This window comes from Eptatretus burgeri, chromosome 8 (genome assembly GCF_056783735.1).
Source record: "Eptatretus burgeri isolate ZD-2024b chromosome 8, Ebu_testis_v1, whole genome shotgun sequence".
Taxonomy (NCBI): domain Eukaryota; kingdom Metazoa; phylum Chordata; class Myxini; order Myxiniformes; family Myxinidae; genus Eptatretus; species Eptatretus burgeri.
This window is the reverse complement of record NC_140968.1, coordinates 54,684,568-54,690,742: the sequence shown is the minus strand read 5'-3', so window position 1 is coordinate 54,690,742 and position 6,175 is coordinate 54,684,568. Positions and strand designations below refer to the sequence as shown.

General features: G+C 46.1%; 1 protein-coding gene across 1 annotated transcript in view; it reads left to right on the top strand.

Annotated features, from left to right (window-relative positions):
• Positions 1–383: 383 nt before the first annotated feature.
• MFSD11 (major facilitator superfamily domain containing 11) overlaps positions 384–6,175 on the top strand; it is a 65,525-nt gene continuing 59,733 nt past the window's right edge. The window contains exon 1 of the mRNA XM_085892131.1: positions 384–540. The gene's annotated coding sequence lies outside the window, so the exon portion shown is untranslated. The remainder of the gene's footprint in view (positions 541–6,175) is intronic.

Below are 6,175 nucleotides of genomic sequence, written 5' to 3'. Positions count from 1 at the left end.
GGCGAGACTCTTCCTCCACGTTATGCACACACATTCCCATTAATGTTATATGTCGATGAGCCCGAAAATGTACTGAACATGCCTTTCACAGGATTAATATGGTCTCGGGTTTTCAGTTGTAAGAATGTAGTCGGGGGAACATCTCTGCTGGTCTATTCCCATTCTGACCGAGCTGTTATGCACAATCATCTCAAAACTCCCCTTACAAGGTCCAACTGTTGATTCGAAACTTCTGACAATGTCCAAAATGATCGGAAAAACATATAATAAGTGACGATATCGACATGTAAGCGAACGTTCGGTTTCATTTTATGCCAAACCAGTGAATGCATCGAGTGATTCTTTCTTTCGGCAATTGTCTACATTGGCAGATTAACCTGGGACATTGTGACGTGTACCTGTTCACCCGGTTCCTGAAGCACGAGATCTCCATTTTGAAGGAGGCAACTTGTTTTCTCTTGCAGTCGGCAGGACAAACTAATTAAACAAGAGAATCTGCTGAAAGTTTCTGCCCGTTGCTTCTCAAGTACCTTCCTATTGGTAATTTGGCCACCTTTTGGCAGTCACCTGGTAGTTATCAGATCACGTTTACCGGTCGAGTTGTTGTTTCATTTGGTTATATTTTATCTTGAGACATTCCCACCCATGTTTTGTACATTTTTTTTGTTATTCTTACTGAATACCTTTTATTAAATTATTTTTTTTAATTGATGCTTAAGGTGTTTACACATTACAAGAAATGAACCGGTAGCACAGCGCAATAATTTAGTAGTGTTGAAGTTGCAACTTTTTACTGAGATTTTACTGTATCTCACAGTAAAAGTTTATTCAGTTTACTGACTATATATGTATATATATATATATATATATATATATATATATATATATATATATATATATATATACATATATATATATATATATATATATATATATATATATATATATATATATATATATATATATATATATATATATATCTATTGATGATCTGTTCAGGATACCCATTATCAAGAAGAATGGTGTTGATGGTCTCAATTTCAGCATGGAGTTTATCTGTGGAGCAGATCTTTCTTGCTCTTTTGACCAAGACACCAATAAATCAGGTCAGGTATGGGAGCATGTGCCAGAACAGCGCATCACTGCGTCCACTTTCCGCCGGTACTCCAGGGGCCTCCGTCTGGCCATCCCCCAGGAAGATGCCAGGCCCATCCCCATCTCCTTGAGATGACGGTCAACCTGCTGCAACCATGAGGCACGTGGTTGGCCACTGGCCTCCACTCATCAGACTCCCTCGCTGAGAGAATCTGGTGAGCAGGATCAGCGTCAGGAAAACGAGCCACATGTCCATACAGCCGCAACTGACGCTCACGGACTATGCAGGTAACAAATCTCATCCGAGTCTCTCTCAGCAACCGCTCGTTGGACACAAAATCCGACCAGCGATAGCCAAGGATTCTCAGAAGAGACCTGGTACCAAAGGAATTAAGTCTCCGTCTCAGATCCTTGGTCAGAGTCCAAGTCTCGCACCCATAGAGCAAGGCTGGAAGTACCAAGGACCTGAAGACTCGGACTTTCGTCCTCCCGCACAGGTACCGGCAGTGCCACACCCCATGATCCAGTGAATCCATGACTCCCCAGGCCCGACCCAGACGTCTATTGACCTCTGACTCGCAGCCAGCAGAGACATGAATATCACTGCCAAGGTAAGTGAATCTCTCCATGACCTCAACATCCTCACCACAAACAGACACAGACAGGACAGCAGCATCCAAGATGTCACCGAAAGCCTGGATCTTAGTTTTGACCCAAGAAACCCGTAATCCCAACGGCTCCGACTCCTCATTCAGCACCTCGAGGGCCCCCAAGAGGATGTCTAAAGTCTCCGCAAGGATGACTGCATCATCTGCAAAATCAAGGTCCGAGATCTTGACATTCCCAAACGATGCACCGCAACTTGATCTCTCCGACATCCTCCCTAGAATCCAGTCCATACAAGTGCTGAAAAGTGTGGGGGCAAGTACACATCCCTGACGAACTCCAGTAACAACTGGAAATAAGTCAGAGATGGTACCCTCACACTTCACAGCACTCTCAGTACCAGAGTAGAGTTCAGACATCAGATCGATCAGTTTTGATGGCACCCCACGAAGATCAAGAATCCTCCAGAGGACATCCCGATTCACTGAATCGAACGTTTTACAGAGATCAACATAGGCTGCAAGCAGCCCCTGCCGAAACTCTCGCCTGCGTTCGGTGAGGACACGAAGTGCAAGGATACGGTCAATCGTTGACTTCTTTGGTGTAAAGCCTGACTGCTCTGGACGCTGGTGCTCAAGCAGATGGTGGCGAACCCTATCAAGAATTATCCGAGCAAAGACCTTGCCAGGCACTGAGAGCAGCGTCACCCCTCGGTAGTTGTTGCAGTCTTGGCGATCACCCTTCCCTTTCCAGAGAGGGACAACAAGGCCCCTCTTCCAGTCACTTGGGATGATGCCTGTGTTCCAGGCAGAGCACAAAACTGCATGCAACGACACGAGTGCAGCATTTCCACCAGCCTTGAGAAGTTCGGCATGGATGCCACAGATCCCTGGAGCTTTGCCCCGTTTCAACTGGTTCACTGCAGCCCGTGTTTCCACAAGCGAAGGTGGACCACAGTTGATTCGAGGGTCAGCAACAGGGATTGTAACACCCTTGACGTCCAACTCGACAGCTGGGGGATCAGCCTGGTACAACCACTCAAAGTCACCGGCCCAGTGGGCCTACACCTCAGACTCTTCTGTCAAAGCCTACCACTCTCTGCTCGAACTGCAGTGCTCCGAGGGATGGGCTTGGATGAACGTAATGCGCGAATTCCCCTGTAAGCAGGACGAGAATCACCTGTCCACAGGTGATGCTCTACCCCCTCACAGATTCCTCGCACATAGGCCTCCTTGTCCACCCTCAGTGCACGTACAGTTTTACGCCTCAGCTGCCTGAACAGCTCAGCTCTGCCATTCAGCCTGGCCCTGCGACTCTGGTCAATGGTATCCAGTGTCCCTTGAGAGACAAAATTCTTCTTTGCCCTGCGGTGAGCTCCAAGGCATCCACCGGCAACATCAAGGATGGTGGTCTTGAAGGCGCTCCACAACTCTTCAGGACCCCCCAAAGCACCCAGACCCCCCAAGTGTCCACTCAGCCTGTTCGCAAACTCCTCAGCTACTCTCTCATCCCTGAGCTTGGCAACATCCAGCCTAGGCTGGGATGGTACCATTCTCCAGGATTTAAGGTGCAGCTTTAGAGTTGCTACAACAAGCCTGTGGTCAGTATTGAGGAACTGAGCACTCCGGTAGACCCTGCAGGTCTGGATCATCCTCCAACGACCGTCAATGAGGACATGGTCAATCTCCTTTGCCACACCGCCAGCGTTGGAATACCATGTCCAGCGATGAGCTTGTGGGCGCTGAAACCATGAACCAGCCACCCTAAGTCCATGACTTCTTGCAAAGTCAAGGAACTTAGTGCTATTCTGGTTCATAGTTCCTGACCCATGGGGACCAACACACACCTCATAACCATCCCTATCAGTTCCAGTCGCTGCATTGAAATCCCCCAAGACTAGAAGTGTATCTCGTCTGGGGCACTGATCAACCACAGACTCGAGTGTGGCGTAGAATGCATCCTTCACGGTGAGATCACTCGCCTCAGTCGGAGCATAAACAGAGACCAGGGAAATGACACCTAAGGAGTGACGAATCCTTAATCTCATAATACGCTCGTTGACCGGTGTTACCTCAATTATCATTGGAGTCAGCTTATTGGACACAGCTACAGCAACTCCTTGGGTATGGTAACCATCAGAGCGACCAGACAAATAGTAGGTGTAACCACCCACCATTATCTCGCCGCAATCCGGTCTCCGAACCTCAGAGAGAGCTGCAATCCCGATGTCCAAACGCTTGAGCTCAGATGATAACAGAGACAGGTGATCATCCTCTCTTAGGGATAGGACATTCCAGGCACCCACCCGAAGGGACCGCCTCAGGTTAACCCAAGGAGACCGCCGTCTAGTGGACGACACCTCAGCGCCACTCCGATACACTCTCCCGCAATCTGACCCAGGGATGTTACCCCATGGTTTCCCTCCTATCATCAAAGATTGGGGGTCCCGGAGGCTTTGCCCCAATCCCGTCATCCGGTGAGCTGCCCTGCGAAGGGAAGCTGCACAAGAGGTACTCCCACGGAGTGGGTTTTCAGATTTTTTGCGTTTTTGCGTTTTGCGGAATTGAAGGGTTTTACGGTGGCCAGAGTGCAAATCCTGCCACCAACCTCCTAATAAGAAGTAACCCAACTGCAGGAGGACGTCCGCAGACACAGTTGGGCACTAGATATCGATGGCCGTTGGCTCACAAGGAGCTCCTCCGCCCTTTGACAGGTTTTGTTTTTAATCCTGCTTGGTGTCCATATCCAAACACCCTCCTCACCAGAAAACCTGGTGGGGGAGACGGTTTAGTCGCCGACAACCCGACCATGGAACAGGTTAGTACAGGTTTACATGGTACCTGTAGCAGGTCACAGATCGAACCTGACCTGACACCTCACCAATAAATCCAATCTTGTATCTCGCGGAACTGTAAGAATCCCACCGAGGATACTGTCCGGTAAAAGGAGACTTACGGTAGACTGTTTTTTTTAAGCATCAGCCGATTTCTCAATGAAGACGTTCAAGAGGGGAAGTACATCGGAGCGTTCCATCTCTAAGGTGGACTCTAGGGATGGATGGAGAGAGTTCAGGTATGCCAAGAAAACTTTACATGCTAAGGTTTTCTCGAAGACGAAGGATTTGCCAAGCAAATATGTGGTCCACGTACCGATAAATAATAGATGGAATGGGGTTAATCTCCAGGATGTGGATCTGCAAAGGCACGTTTTTCACAGTAACCTGCAAAGACGTTTGCCAAGACGGGGCCTAAAGGGGATCCCATCGCTACACCATCAATTTGAGTATACATTAAATGATTGAAACTGAACTCGACATAACAAGTTGCCATATTCATTTATTCAATGAAGACAGACTCAGAGATCGGTGGAGGTGTCAAGTCAGTAAGATACAGACGTGCTTGATTAGTAATCCCTCCAAACATATGCTCAATTTGTCAGATTATAAACTATTAAGTGAGTCAGTGAAAGAGCTTAATTTTATTACTAGCAGGGTATGCTTACACATTGTGTGGGCATACAAACCGTGTATCCCCATTTTCTCAGGTCGCTCACCTGCATTTATTTTTCATGTATTTTTTCCATTTATTTATATTTTCATTTACGGATGCTTTCTGACGATTCTGTGATTTTTCCTGGTGTATCAGCTTTGATGTCCATCGGCACGGAAAATTACCATTCTCCCCCATTGTCTCAGGTCACTCACCTGCATTTTTTTCATTTTTATTTTCTCTTTTTTTCATTTATTTATATTTTCATCTATGGATGTTGTCTGACGATTCTGTGATTTTTTTTTTCCGGTGTACTGGCTTCGATGTCCATCGACATGCAAAATTTCAGCTTTCGATGTCACCCGGAAGGTCCTGATCTTTAATATCAGTGAGTCGGTCAGTGGTTAGAGCTTTATATATTACAAGCGGGGGTATGTGTAAGCATATGAACCACGTTTCCCCATTGTCTCAGGTCGCTCACCTGCATTTGATTTTTCATTTATTTGTTTTCATTAAATTTTCTTCATTTATTTATATTTTCATTTAGGGATGTTTTACGACTGCTCTGTGATTTTTTAACCTCTGCCATCGAAGATGGATGGAGGTTACTGTTTTCACCCCTTTCTGTTTGTTTGTTTGTTTGTTTGTGAACAGTATTACGGAAAAACTCCTCGACCGATTTCGACGAAACTTGGTGGGGGGGGGGGGGTTAGGTATGGTCCAAGGATCATGCCATTAGATTTTGGACTTGGTCCGAAGTCCAATATGGCCACTATGGTGGCCATTTTGAAAAAAATATTTGAATTTTGGTTTTTTTTGCATTTCTACATGTTTTAAGTGATTTCCAACCCCCCCCCCCCAAAAAAAAAAGTGTGAGAAAAAAAATTTTTTGCAACTTTTTTTTTCAACCAAATTTCGATTTCTTTTTTTTGCATTTCTACATGTTATAAGTGATTTCCAACAAAAAAACATGCCAAAATTATAAT